Genomic DNA, 16,563 nt, shown 5'->3' with positions numbered 1-16,563 from the left:
ACAAATGTACGTACGAAAAGGTAACAAATTAAATACGTAACATAAGAAATTGAATACTACTGATATCAATTAGAATTGTTATATTTTTTTAAATATCATACTAAAAGACGAATAAAAGAGGTCAAAGTTAAAAAGTAAATTTCATTTGTAAGTCAGCTTCTTTATCTATATATATAAAATTGAAATTTGTTTGTACGTTTGTTTGTTTGTTTGTTTGTGCCTTATAGACTCGAAAACCGCTGAACAGAACTTACTGAAATATTTAGGGTACATTGCTACATGGCCTGGAATGAAAATAGGCTATATCATTTTTTGAAATTTCGCGTTGATCTGGAGATATAGCATCAAAACCGGAGGTACCTCCAAAAAATTTAGATTTGGTATGCAAATATCTTTAGAACTATTACAGATACAATCTCCAAATTTTGTATGTGTGACGGAATTTGATGTAGAAATAAATTTACCAAATTATATTCAAATCGGTTCAGATTTGGATATAACTCCCACATACATATATTTTCGGCCGATTTCCTTATTTTATGTACCAAACATGCTATTTATGTCCAATTTCAATGAAATTTGGAATGTGTGACGGAACTTGGTCTGGAAATAAACGTGCCAAATTATATCAAAATCGGTTCTGATTTGGATATAGCTCCCATACACATATATTTTCGGCCGACTTCCTTATTTTATGTACCAACCACGCTATATATGTCCAATTTCGCTGAAATTTTGAATGTCTGACGGAATTTGTTCTAGAAATAAATATGCCAAATTATATCGAGATTGGTTCAGATTTGGATATAGCTCCCACATACATACATATGTATATTTTCGGCCGATTTCCTTATTTTATGCACCAAACACGCTATACATATCCAATTTCGCTGAAATTTAGAATGTGTGATGGATATTGGCCTAGAAATATATGTGCCAATTTATATCGAAATCGGTTCAAATTTGGATATAGCTCCTACATATATTTTCTGCCGATTTCATGTATTTGAGGCACCAAACTCGCTATTTATATCCAATTTCAATAAAATTTGGAACGTTGGACTAAACTTGATCTAGAAATACATGTGCCAAATTATATTGAAATCGGTTCAGATTTGGATGTAGCTCCCATATATATTTTCGGCCGATTTTCCGCATTTGATGTACCAAACACGCTATATATGTCCAATTTCGCTGAAATTTGGAATGTGTAACGGAATTTGGTCTAGACATAAATCTGGTAAATTATATCGAGATCGGTTCAGATTTGAATATAGCTCAAATATATATTTTCGGACGATTTCCTGTATTGTATGCACCAAACTCGCTATATATGTCCAATTTCGCTGAAATTTGGAATGCGCAACGGGATTTGGTCTAGACATAAATGTGCCAAATCATATCGAAATCGGTTCAGATTTGGATATTGCTCCTATCTATATTTTAGGCCGATTTTCTGTATTTGATGCTCTAAACACGCTGTATGTGCCCAATGTCGCTGAAATTTGGGATGTCTGACGAAATTTGTTCCAAATATAAATGTGCCAAATTATATCGAGACCGGTTCAGATTTGGACACACTACATATGTCCAATTTCACTGAAATTTGGAAAGCGTGGCGCAATTCGTTCTAGAAATAAATGGGACAAATTATACCGAAATCGGTTCAGATTAGAATATAGCTCCCATATATATTTTCGGCTGATTTTCTGTATTTTATGCACACAATGTGAATGTGAGACGGGATTTGGTCTAAAAATAAATTTGACAAATTATATCGAGAGCGGTTCATATAGGAATATAGCTACCCATATATATTTTCGATCGATTTCATGTTTTTGTTATGTATTTTAAATTTCAATGAAATTTTGAAGCCTTAGCAGTCAGTAAAAGTCATCATTATTTACAGAAGTAATTATAGTCGGGAAGGAATTGACCAAGGCTACAGCTATAAGGTATCATATCTTTGAGAGACTTCTTAAGATTTATGTTTTATTATGATATATCTAAATCATTAGGAATACTTATAGGCGGAAAGGCTTTCGGAGGAGTGTTACCTCCTGTGCCAATTTATATCGAAATCGGTTCAAATTTGGATATAGCTCCTACATATATTTTCTGCCGATTTCATGTATTTGAGGCACCAAACTCGCTATTTATATCCAATTTCAATAAAATTTGGAACGTTGGACTAAACTTGATCTAGAAATACATGTGCCAAATTATATTGAAATCGGTTCAGATTTGGATGTAGCTCCCATATATATTTTCGGCCGATTTTCCGCATTTGATGTACCAAACACGCTATATATGTCCAATTTCGCTGAAATTTGGAATGTGTAACGAAATTTGGTCTAGACATAAATCTGGTAAATTATATCGAGATCGGTTCAGATTTGAATACAGCTCAAATATATATTTTCGGACGATTTCCTGTATTGTATGCACCAAACTCGCTATATATGTCCAATTTCGCTGAAATTTGGAATGCGCAACGGGATTTGGTCTAGACATAAATGTGCCAAATCATATCGAAATCGGTTCAGATTTGGATATTGCTCCTATCTATATTTTAGGCCGATTTTCTGTATTTGATGCTCTAAACACGCTGTATGTGCCCAATGTCGCTGAAATTTGGGATGTCTGACGAAATTTGTTCCAAATATAAATGTGCCAAATTATATCGAGACCGGTTCAGATTTGGACACACTACATATGTCCAATTTCACTGAAATTTGGAAAGCGTGGCGCAATTCGTTCTAGAAATAAATGGGACAAATTATACCGAAATCGGTTCAGATTAGAATATAGCTCCCATATATATTTTCGGGTGATTTTCTGTATTTTATGCACACAATGTGAATGTGAGACGGGATTTGGTCTAAAAATAAATTTGACAAATTATATCGAGAGCGGTTCATATAGGAATATAGCTACCCATATATATTTTCGATCGATTTCATGTTTTTGTTATGTATTTTAAATTTCAATGAAATTTTGAAGCCTTAGCAGTCAGTAAAAGTCATCATTATTTACAGAAGTAATTATAGTCGGGAAGGAATTGACCAAGGCTACAGCTATAAGGTATCATATCTTTGAGAGACTTCTTAAGATTTATGTTTTATTATGATATATCTAAATCATTAGGAATACTTATAGGCGGAAAGGCTTTCGGAGGAGTGTTACCTCCTGAAACATACAAAAATACCATAGTAGCTCCATAACAACCCTGAATAGGAATATAACGCCTTCATATCTCCTATATTTATTCGTTAAAAAATTAAAAAAGTTTAAATAATTCTGGCATTCCATTATATTTTATCGTAGTCGGGGCAGCAAAGCGCACCGGGTTCAGCTAGTCTATCTATATATATAAAATTGAAATTTGTTTGTACGTTTGTTTGTGCCTTATAGACTCGAAAACCGCTGAACAGATCTTACTGAAATGTTTAGGGTACATTGCTACATGGCCTGGAATGAAAATAGGCTATATCATTTTTTGAAATTTCGCGTTGATCTGGAGATATAGCATCAAAACCGGAGGTACCTCCAAAAAATTTAGATTTTGTATGCAAATATCTTTAGAACTATTACAGATACAATCTCCAAATTTTGTATGTGTGACGGAATTTGATGTAGAAATAAATTTACTGCATTATATTCAAATCGGTTCAGATTTGGATATAGTATGTCCAATTTCAATGAAATTTGGAATGTGTGGCGGAATTTGTTTTAGAAATAAACGTGCCAAATTATATCGAGGTTGGTTCAGATTTGGATATAGCTACCATCTACATATATTTTCGGCCGATTTCCTTATTTTATGCACCAATCACGCTATATATGTCCAATTTCGGTGAAATTTAGAATGTGTGATGGATATTAGAAATAGAAATATATGTGCCAATTTATTTTGAAATCGGTTCAGATTTGGATATAGCTCCTATATATATTTTCTGCCGATTTCATGTATTTGCTGCACCAAACAAACTATATATGTCCAAATTCACTGAAATTTGGAATGTGTTACAGAACTTGGTCTAGAAATAAATGTTCCAAATTATATCGAAATCGGTTCAGATTTGGATATAGCTCCCATATATATTTTCGGCAGATTTTCCGCATTTGATGCACCAAACACGCTATATATGTCCAATTTCGCTGAAATTAGGAATGTGTAACGGAATTTGGTCTAGACATAAATGTGCTGAGTTATATCGAAATCGGTTCAGATTTGGATATAGCTCCAATATATATTTTCGGCCGATTTTCCACATTTGATGCACCAAACACGCTATGTTTTTCCAATTTCGCTGAAATTTGGAGGGTCTGACGAAATTTGTTCTAGAAATAAATGTGCTAAATTATATCGAGATCGGTTCAGATTTGAATATAGCTCCCATATATATTTTCGGCCGATTTCCTGTATTTTATGCACCAATCACGCTATATATATCCAATTGCGCTGAAATTTGAAATGTGTGATGGATATTGGCCTAGAAATGTATGTGCCAATTTATATCGAAATCGGTTCAGATTTGGATATAGCTCCTATATATATATTTTCTGCCGATTTCATGTATTTGAAGCACCAAACGCCGTATTTATATCCAATTTCAATAAAATTTGGAACGTGTGACTGAACTTGGTCTAGAAATACATGTGCCAATTTATATCGAAATCGGTTCAGATTTAGATGTAGCTCCCATATATATTTTCGGCCGATTTCCTGTATTTTATGCACCAAGTACGCTATATATGTATGTCCAATTTCGCTGAAATTTGATATGTGTTACAGAACTTGGTCTACAAATAAACGTGCCAAATTGTATCGAAATCGGTTCAGATTTGGATATTGCTCCTATATACATTTTCGGCCGATTTTCTGTATTTGATGCACCAAACACGCTATATACGTCCAATCCCGCTGAAATTTGGAATGTGTTACAGAACTTGGTCTAGAAATAAATGTGCCAATTTATATCGAAATAGGTTCAGATTTGGATATAGCTCCTGTATATATTTTCGGCCGATTTCCTGTATTTTATGCAGCAAACTCGCTACATATGTCCAATTTCGCTGAAATTTGGAATGCGTAACGGGATTTGGTCTAGACATAAATGTGCCAAATTATATCGAGACCGGTTCAGATTTGGACACACTATATATGTCCAATTTCATTGAAATTTGGAAAGCGTGACGGAATTCGTTCTAGAAATAAATGGGACAAATTATATCGAAATCGGTTCAGATTTGAATATAGCTCCCACATATATTTTAGGCTGATTTTCTGTATTTTATGCACAAAACACGCTATGTATGTTCAATTTCAATGAAATTTGGAATGTGAGACGGGATTTGGTCTAAAAATAAATTTGACAAACTATATCGACATCTGTTCATATAGGAATATAGCTCCCATATATATTTTCGGTCGATTTCATGTTTTTGTTCAATTTCAATGAAATTTTGAAGACTTAGCAGTCAGTAGAAGTCATCATTATTTACACAAGTACTTATAGTTGGGAAGGAATTGACCAAGGCTTCACCTATTAAGTATCATATCTTTGAGAGACTTCTTAAGATTTATGTTTTATTATGATATATCTAAATCATTAGGAATACTTATAGGCGGAAAGGCTTTCGGAGGAGTGTTACTTCCTGAAACATACAAAAATACCATAGTAGTTCCATAACAACCCTGAATAGGTATATAACGCCTTCATATCTCCTATATTTATTCGTTAAAATATTTAAAAAGTTAATATAATCATAGCATTCCATTATATTTTATCGTAGTCGGGGCAGCAAAGCGCACCGGGTTCAGCTAGTATATTATAAAATCTAGTATGAATAGAATACAAACAACGATTCCTAACCAGTTTCTGAATATGACATGGCCATGTAGGTCAATTAAAGGATATTGAAGAGCTTTATTGGCAACTCTCCGGCTTCTGCCGTCTTATTATTCTTCAGCTGATTTACTGGTGTCTTGAACTCGTTCTGATTGGGCGATGTACATTCATATCCTGAACACTGCGACCAGATTACTTTGCCAGGAGGACGTTTCATGACATTGATGTTTCACTCTTATGTAGAATTTAGGAGTTTCATTTTGACTCCTTTCCATCTTGATCTTTTAAAACTGTGCATGTGAAGAGAAATATTTTTGTGTTCTTCTTGATATAAAATTTTTTAAAACAAACAAGTAAGAAAAGCGTTAAGTTCGGTCGGGCCGAACTTTTTATACCCTCCACCACAAATTTCAGCCATTTCGGTGGATTAATGTGGCCACAACCTTCAAAATACCGAAATTCGGAAGGTACCGTTCTATGGGGGCTATATGATGGCGTGGACCTATACCTACAAATTTCTGGGTGAAAGTTTTATACGCCTAAAGAAGACTAAATACCAAATTTCAGCCATATCGGTGTGATAATGAGGCTAAAATGTTCAAAATATCGAAAATCGGGAGATATTGTATTATGGGGGCTATATCAACACGTGGACCTACATAAACATTTTATAGTAGAAATGTTTCTTAGCCTCTGGAAACACAAAATACAAAGTTACAACCGATTCTTTGGTCAAATGGGTCTAATACATTCAAAATATATTAAAAGGAGGCGTACTTTGTAAGGGGTCTTATGTGGGGACTATACCAAAACGTGGACCTATATAACCCAACTTTGGTAGGAATGTTTTCTGGCCTCTGAAGACACAAAATACCAAATTACAACCAATTCTGTGGTCAAATGGGTCTAATACATTCAAAATATATTAAAATGACGCGTACTTTATATGGGGCCTTATATGGGGGCTATACCAAAACGTGGACCTATATAACCCAACTTTGGTAGGAATATTTTTTGGCCTCTGGAGACACAAAGTACCAAATTACAACCAATTCGGTGGTAAAATGGGCCAAATATCTTAAAAATTCCTAAAATCGACGACGCGTCACGCGTCATTTTGTATGGGGGCTATACGAAAGCGTGGACCTACATAGTCCGCTTTCAATACCAAAAGTCCTACGTAAATATAACATATTTTCCCAAAATTTCATCAACCTACGTCAATCCGTTCGGACGCTAGAGTGATTTCCACAGACGGACAGACGGACAGACAGACAGACGGACGGACATGGCTATATCGATGTAGAATTGCACGCTGATCAAGAATATATACACTTTGTGGGGTCTACAATGATTATTTCGAGTAGTTACAAACGTAGTGACAAACTTAATATACCCCCATCCTATGGTGGAGGGTATAAAAACTTCTACTTCACCTATATTGCACTAAAATATTTTAACTAAAACTTTTAATAATGTTTTAGTATTAGAAAAGCAAGAGATAGAAAATATTTAATATTTGTATTTATTTAATTCCCAAAATCGAGACTTTGATGGGGGAAAAATTACCACTACGTCGCAAAATGTCGCGAGTTCATATAAACGATGGCCAAAAATACAAGGAGGTACAAGTACAAGTACGTATTGTTGGCTAACAATATCGAGGGCAAAAAATTGGGAAAGTCGGTCCAAGTTTTGGTATAGCCCCCATATAATAGTACTTGACACTTTTTGATATTCTGAATAGTTAAGCTAAATATAACGACCAAATCGGCTGAATTTTTAGGTCCAAGGCTTTCAAAAAATATTCCGGATAAGAGTTATGGGCATGGGTCCACGTTTTGATATAGATCCCATATAGCGGTACCTTCCGATTGTCGGTATTTTGAAGATTTTGCCTAAGTTTCTCGACCAATTTGGCTGAATTTTTGCATTGAGGGTTCCCAGTAAAAAAAAAACTTTTCTGATTAAAATTATGGGCATATGTCCACACTTTGATATAGGCCCCCTTGAACAGTACCGCTTGATTTTCCGTATTTTGAAGGTTTTAGCCACATTACCCAACCGAAGTAGCTACTATTCGTTATTTACTATTCGCCAGGGCTGCGAAATATTCCTGCGGATTTTCGGTACTTTTAAGGTTTTAGCCCCATTATCACTCCTAAATGGTCAAAATTTGGTGTTCATCCTTCATATGTTTATATGGGCACAATACACCCATCATCAAAATTTTGTATTTAAATAAGAGAATTTTCCTTAAAAAGTTTGTTTTTTTACCGATTGATGGTTAAAAAAGGCCCAGTTTTATACCCTCCACCATAATATGGAGGGTATAATTAAATTTGTCATTTTGTTTGTAACACATCGAAATATTCATCGGAGACCTTATAAAGTATATATATTCTTGATTAGGGTAAAATTCTAAGCCGATATAACCATGTCCGTCTGTCCGTCCGTCTTTTAAAATAATGATACAGTTTGCAATTTTGAAGATAGAGCTTTGTAATTTGGTATAGATGCTTCTACTACTCCTAGGATGTTTGGCCTTACAATAGGGCTAAATCGGCCCTAGAAATGTGTCGGTACAAGTCCACGCCTTCATATATCCCTCATAGAACGGTACTTGACGATTTTCGGTATTTTGAAGGTTTTGGCCTCAATAACCCATCGAAATGGCTGAAATTTGGTATTTAGTGTTTGTTGGGGGGTGCACAACTTCCCCCCCAGAAATTTCTCGGTACAGGTCCACGCCTTAATATAGCCCACATAGATTTCCAGTTGGGTGACGTGGGGGATGAAAGATACCAAGGAACGGTCCCGACCGCCATTAAAATGGCAAAGTCCAGGATTTATCTTGGTCCCTCTCTCATCTCAAGTGGACACTGACCTTCCCGTGGTGTCACCTGGTTAGCTGCCTTTAACACTCGTTAAAGGTAGTGAGAGTAAAATGTGCCGTGCGTTCACCCATAATAACGTTAAAAACATGGGTTTGGGCGCCGGGTTAGCAACCCTCCCCTAGAAAAAAGCAGCCTACTATGAAAAAACGAAAGAAAAGAAAAACAAATCCCTAAAGTTGACGAACCCCGCAAACGCTTTAAGGACCATGTTCTGCGAATCTGCACCTGGAATGTCCGCACTCTTTATAGAGAAGGTGCAGTTTACGCATTGGCAGATGTAGTTGAAAGGTACAAGGCCGACATTACTGCCATACAGGAAATACGATGGATTGGGAAAGGCGTCACAGCAACACCTAAAGGGGACGCACTGTATTATAGCTGCCATGACAAAAAGCATGAGTTTGGTTGCTGATTTGTAGTTGGTCGGAGGTTGAAACATCCGGTCTCCAGCTTCACCCCAGTGAATGAAAGACTCGCTGCAATTCGATTAAAAGCAAAATTCTTCAACATCAGCTTTATTTGCGCTCACCAAAGATATATTTTACGAGCGCTTAGAAGAAACTTATGACCGTTGCCCTGCCCATGACATTAAAATTATACTAAGCGATTTTAATGCCAAAATTGGAAAGGAGAATATCTTTGGCCCAACAGTAGGGAAATTTAGTCTCCACAGCGAAACATCTGACAATGGTATGAGGCTGATAGACTTTGTAGCTGCAAAAATCATGGTGGTTAGCAGTACCAGATTTAAGCATCTCGATATTCATAAGGGCACCAGATTGTCGCCAGATCAAAGAACAAGAAATCAAATTGATCACGTTGTGATAGATTGAAGACATGCATCGAGCGTGTTGGATGTACGATCGTTTCGAGGTGCAAACATAGACCCGGACCACTACCTTGTTGCAGCAAAGGTACGTACCAGATTAAACGTAGCAAACAAAGTGCGAACAGACACAACATGGAAGTTGGACATCGGTAAGCTGCAAATCACAACAGATAGCCACAGCATATTCCACTAAACTGGCCCAATTGCTTAATCAAAGCATTCCTGGTCCCGATAACATATCAGGACAATGGCAAAAAATTGCCCACTTTATGCAAGCAACCGCAAAATCAGTACTTGGATACAAGAGACCTCCACCAAGGAATCCATGGTATGACAAGGAGTGTCGTGCTGCTACCGAAGAGAAAAATGCGGCAATCAGCATCAAAGCGTAGCGCACGAGAGAGGTATCGGGGGAAAAAGGAGAGAGGAGAAACGTCTTTTCCGCAGGAAAAAGAGAGAGATGGAAAATCGGGAGTGTGAACAAATCGAGATGTACAGGAGATAGAATGAAGTCCGAAAACTCTACCAAAGAGTGAAACATCAAACTGATGGCTTTGGAACTGGCACATCCTCCTCTAGAGACCAGCAAGGTTATTTGGTAACTGATACAGATAGTGTGCTAAGGATATGGAAAGAGCATTTTTCCAAACTGTTGGTATCCAATAGTAGCGAAGTCGACGAAGATACCATAGATCCCACCACTAGAAGGTGGTATTGATTGTATACCGCCCAGCCAAGATGAGGTAAAGACATCTATAAACCGGCTGAAGAATAATAAGGCAGCAGGAGCCGATGGCTTACCAGCCGAGCTGTTCAAAACCGGAGGCGACACGCTGATAAGGTGTATTCATCAGCTAGTTAGCACCATCCGGCAGGAAGAACGCGTACCCGACGATTGGAACCTGAAAATCCTGTGGCCTGTCCACAAGAAAGGAGATAAGGCTGTATGCTCTAACTATAGGGCATCAGTCTTATCCCTGTTGCCTACAAAATATTGTCAGGGATATTGTCCGAACGACTAAAGTCCATGGTCAACGAAATAATTGGACCTTAGCAATGCGGCTTTAGACCTGGCAAGTCCACCATCGACAAGATATTTACCCTGTGGCAAATCCTGGAGAAGACCCAAGTGATGCAGATCGACACCTACCACCTTTTTGTCGATTATAAAGCAGCCGTCGACAGCCCTCTACATTCAAAGGTATTCCAAGCCATGTCTGAATTTGGTATCCCAGCAAAGCTCATTCGGCTTTGTAAAATGACTTTAACTGACACTTGATCCTCAGTTAAAATAGGAAAGAACCTCTCCGAAAAGTTTTGTACCAAAAGAGGTTTCAGGCAAGGATACATTTGTGATTTATCATCATGTATCATGTATCATCATGTGATTTATTCAACATCCTGCTGGAAAAGGTGATACGAGAGGCAAACGTTAAAAGAAATGGCAAATCTACACCAATAGTCACATGTTACTTGCTTATGCTGATGATACAGACATCATGGTTCGATCAGTAAAAGAAGTAACTGATACCTTTATGAAGGTCGATGGAGAATCTGCTAAAGTGGGTCTGGCGGTAAACGGCGAGAAGACCAAGTTGATGGTGTCGACGCGAAATGCGTCCATAGAGCTGTTGAAGTTGGCTCTTATAATTTTGAGGTAGTAAAAGACATCGTCCACCTGGGCACCGCCGTAAACACAACAAATAACATCAGTTGTGAAATAAAAAGAAGAATTGTATTGGCCAACAGATGCTACTTTGGCTTAAGTAAGCAGTTTAAAAACAAAGCCACATCTCGTCAAACAAAAATAACGCTTTACAAAGCACTGATACAACCCGTGCTGATGTATGGTTCCGAAGCCTGCGTACTTGCGCATGGAGACAAGGCAGTACTTAGTGTGTTTGTTTGAGAGAAAAATTCTTCGAAAGATCTACGGAACAATCTGCGTTGACGATGAATATCGACGTCGTATGAACCGCGAGCTGTATCTGCTATACAACGACACCAGTATAGATAAACGCATCGAGATGCAACGATTGCGTTGGCTAGGCCATGTCATATGAATGAGCGATGATGAACCCGCTAAAAAGGCGTATAAACACGTCCCACATGGTGGTGCACGCAGAACTGTCAGGCCATGGCTTCGATGGAGCAAACAAGTGGAACAAATAGAGGGAACTGGAGATCTTGTCTTAGTTCGGCTTATGGAACAAATGTTCTGAAATGGTCCAGCTACATAAAAATAAATAAAATAATAAATTATGTTAATTTTGGGAAAACATAAAGAAAAATGCACATTGCCATCAATTATCGGATTGGAACCCTCTTATAGACAAAACTATTTGACGTATCAGTACCAAAATTCAAAATTCTTCTATTTGAATTAACTCTCTTTCGAGTTGAGCTGTTATGACCTAAGAGGTACATTGAAAAATTAGGAATCCACCGAAGTTCCACACATTTAACCATTATGCTACACTTCACGGGTGGTCCGATCATCAGGAATATTAGAATGTTATTTTAGTGGGTGGACGAAGGCTAAGCTTGGAAACTAGCATTTATACAACAAATCATTCGAAACTTGTATATTCGAATTATTTATTTATGTTAATATTAGTTATTTAGTTAATTCTTCTAATTGAAATGTTTGCTATCGACTCCCATCTATATATTTGGGTTTTAATCATTTTTGGCCATTATCGTAATTTGTCGGAATATGCCCCAGGATTTAAAATTTGGACCAAAAATTAAATTTGGATATTTTCCCCGAAATAGTCAATTTCAACCGCTATATACTATTCGATAATTTAAAAAAAAAAAATTATTGGCATTTTCCTTAACAAAACCTCAAACATCGTGCAACAATTTGTCTGTATTAAAATATAACTGCAACCTCTAGCGCTACACACAATTACATACATATCTGACCACATACATTCGCATACTTGGCATCAATGGAAAGATGAGGAGTTCCTCTTCTAAATATAACTTACGGGGATGGTACGTATCTTCCAGGAATAAAGATATCGTCATTATACTAAAGATTTTACCAATTTTCATACAAAAGTTTTGGTGCATTTAACCCGCTAAATATTATCTGTTAATCAAGTTAAATTGCAAGCTTCTTCTTTGTCGAAAACCCAAACCTTACAGAGCCGCAGCAAAATCGGATAAAAATTTTGTTTTGAGTCCATTTCACCCCTAAATTTTTCACGATCGCCAAAATCAAATCGTTTCTATTATGGTGGGAACTCGAGTTTGATTACAATTTTTAATGAAAAAACAAGTAAGCCAAGGCTATAGTCGGACGGGACCGACCATATGATACCCTACACCTTTACCATTGGGAATTAGCTTTTCACAAATCAAAATTTCTTTATGGAGCAAATAAACTTATTGTAAGAAATAACTTTGTGGTACCGTATCACACCAAGCTTAAAAAATAATGATTTTGCCTGGCTGGAAAATCGTTTTGCAAAAAGGTGGCAAAGCGACCCATGCTGCAACGTATGTATAAAAATCCAATGATGTAAAAACTGGGAATGATAGAGACAATTTATAGCATGGAAGGAAAATGTGACTCTCTACACAGAACCCATTATATATTAAGCAGTAGGACCGTTATCTAGCAAACACTTTATTGCAAATTGCATCAAGGGAAAGGTCAGTCGTTTTTTCCATATGTAGGCTACTTTGCCGATATATGTCCTCAAAGAATTAAAATATCGACCAAAAATAAAATTTGTATATTTTTCATACAAATGTAATGGTCCATTTCACCCGCTAAATGATATCAGATTATCATTTAAAATTGTAGGCATCTTCTTTGACCTAAACTCTTACCCGATGAAAATTTTCGTGACTATTGGGGTAAAATTGAGACCTCTAACGAGTTTATGATTACACGATATACGAATAACTGAAAATATTGGGATGTAACTCTGTTATCTGATCATGCACACCAACACAACTGGCATCAATTGAAAGGTCAAGCGTTCCATTTCTAAGGGTAGCTTACTTGTCCGTAATGTATCTTCCAGGAATAAAGATATAAGTTGTATATTAAAAATTTTCACAATTTTCACACAAAAGTTGTAGTCCATTTAACCCTCTAAATATTATCTGATCGCCATCTCAAATTGCAAGCTTCTTCTCTGTCATATACTCTTACCTTATATAAAATTTCGCGTTGATCCGACTATTATTGCAACCTACAGAGCCGCTAGAAAATTGAATAAATATTATGTTTTTGGTCCATTTCACCCGCTAAATATTTCTCGATCATCACCAATAAGAATAGGGATCTATTCTGGCCTGAACCCGACCTCCATACAAAATTTCGTGACGATCGGTCCATAATTGCGGCCTGGAGCGTGTTTACAATTTATAATGGACAGACGGACAGACGGACGGACGGACACACATATCAAAATCGCTTTATCTCGTCGAGATATGAAGATTGGTATACCACATTGGGGGTCTCCGACGAATATTTCGCGGTGTTACATGAATTTTTACCAAAGCAAACTTATAATACCCTTTCCACATTGTGGTGTAGGGTATAAAAATAAGAAATCTTTATCTCGTCGAGATATGATTTTTAGTATATCACATGGGGGGTCTACGACGAATATTTTTCTGTACTACATGCATTTTCGTGGAAACAAAATTATAATACCTATTCCACATTGTGCTGTTGGTATAATAAATCATGTTAAATTTTGCATAATACAGTCGGTAGATATACCATAAATGTAAACATTAGTTAAATAATAGCAACATTTCCTGTTAGTGTTAAATTACCATTTCCTAATAATTAATTTAAATTCTATTGTTCTTTGTTCACTTTTTTCCAGAAATTATTTGCATATGTTTTGTAAATGCAAACTAAACAAATCTATTCGTAAGTAAAAATGATTTTATTATATTTTGTTAAACAGCAAACATTGTTTATTATTTTTATTGTTTAAGAACATATGTACTATATACAAACATATCGCTAATTTACTCAAAAGAGTGTCATAACTCTAAAAATGAATTTTGAGAATTAACAATTTGTATTTATTCACACACAGGCACATACAGTGACTTTCACTGAAAATGATGCAGCCTGAAATATAAAAATTAAACGTTGATTTTCGTTTCGATTTTTATGCCATTTTAGTAATCAGAATGGTGGAATAATAGGTTCCCTATCGTTTTCAGTAGTGTTGTCATTGATTCCGATGGAAAAAGTTATGTTCCTGACGTATTTTTGGAATGATTGTAATTAATGTCTCTTTGTAGGCAATTTGGCTAGCAATTTCTGGTTTTTAAGTTATTTTCCAAAAAATGTCTATAAAAACAATAAAAAATATAAAAATCATTTGGAAAGTCCTGTATCAGGCTGACTTGCCCCATATTACACTAGCCTTTAACGGCATTGCCCTGATAGAGGAAAAAATCAGGGTATAGAACAAATGTTTTCGCACATTTCTTTGAAAATAGTTTTTAGAAACATTGTAAACAATGTCGTGATCATGTTTGTTTTTATAAAAACAAAAATTTCCACACCCAGTGTTGCCATTCAAGCCATACAATACTTCTCCCTTCGACCAGTTTCATTAAAATTTTTGTTCGATGCGGATTTTTTCAAGTTATGTCGTATTTTTAAGGGGATTGTGTGGTATAAAATTCATAGTTCGGGTGAATATCAGCATATCTGGCGTAAAATCTGTATTTTACTTGTGGAAGAAGCCAACACACACCTGAGTTTAAATAAATAAACTGTCGCTATCAAACCGCTTCGTAAGAAGTATTATTGTTTGGGCTTGAATGACAAAAAACATGGGCAAAACATTGTAAGCAATATTTCTGAAAACTATTTACAAAGAAAAGTTCAAAAAATTTTGCTCTATTTCCTGATTTTTACGACTGTCAGGGCAACACCGTTAAAGACTAGTATAATATAGGGTAATCCTGGCTAATATAGGACTTTACATATATCATTAGATTGTTGTACGTAGTCTGGACATAACCCTTAATGATTTTTCATAGTATATTTTTGGAAAATACTTCAAAAACTAGAAATTCTAGCCAAATGGCCTACAAAGGGACATTAATTACAATCATGCCAAAATTACGCCAGCAACATCATGTTTTCTATCGGAATCAATGACAAAACTACTGAAAACGATAGGGAACCGATTACGAGTATTTCACCATTCTGATTACTAAAATGACATAAAAAGCAACAAATTTGGAAATTAATAATCGATTATTATGGTGCATCATTTTTAATGCTCAATTCGAAAATGCCCATTTTTTTTTTTGAAATTTGGTATTCACGTTTCTCAATATCCCACCGAAATGGCTGAAATTTGGTATTCAGGCTTGGTACAAAACATCCATCGGAAAAATCATACAGTATATATCCGATTTAAGGTTTTTTGAATATTTTAGTCACATTTTTCTACCGAATTGGTTGTTTCTTGGAATTTTATGTTCCCAGAAGATGGAAAACTTACTCGCAAAACAAGTAAGAACGGTGTTAAGTTCGTCCAGGCCGAACTTGTTACACCCTCACGTGTTGTATTGATTTAAAATGGAACAATTAGTTTCCTTTCGTTTATAAAGAAGAATAAATACCAAATTTCAGCAAGTTCGGTAAAACAATGTTTCTAACCTTCAAAATACCGAAATTCGGTAGGTAGCGTTCCATGGGAGCTATATCAAAACGTCATCTATACCTACAAATTTCCGGCGGAAAGTTTTTAGACTCAAAGAAGACCAAATACCAAATTTCCGTTATTTCAGTAAAACCTTCAAAATACCAAAAAATGAAGAGGTACGCTTCTATGGGGGATGTAGGAACCTGCGGACCTATACTGATAATTCTCTTCTGGAATATTTTATAACCCAATGGAAGACTAAATAACAAATTTCAGTCTTTCGGTGGGATATTGATGTCACAACTTTCAGAATTAAGAAAATCGGGATGTAC

The 16,563-nt window shown here is 36.0% G+C and overlaps 1 protein-coding gene across 7 annotated transcripts in view; it reads left to right on the top strand.

The window, feature by feature from the left end:
* LOC141403645 (uncharacterized) overlaps nt 1-16,563 on the top strand; it is a 340,358-nt gene that overhangs the window by 169,855 nt on the left and 153,940 nt on the right. For all 7 annotated transcript variants that reach the window (XM_073986380.1, XM_073986376.1, XM_073986381.1 and 4 more), the window contains one exon: nt 14,438-14,484. The gene's annotated coding sequence lies outside the window, so the exon portion shown is untranslated. The remainder of the gene's footprint in view (nt 1-14,437; nt 14,485-16,563) is intronic.

The sequence above is a fragment of the Musca autumnalis genome, unplaced genomic scaffold (genome assembly GCF_047663935.1).
Source record: "Musca autumnalis isolate F117 unplaced genomic scaffold, ASM4766393v1 scaffold_4, whole genome shotgun sequence".
NCBI classification, from domain to species: domain Eukaryota; kingdom Metazoa; phylum Arthropoda; class Insecta; order Diptera; family Muscidae; genus Musca; species Musca autumnalis.
Note: the sequence above shows the minus strand (reverse complement) of the source record. Positions and strands in the feature narration are given on the sequence as shown.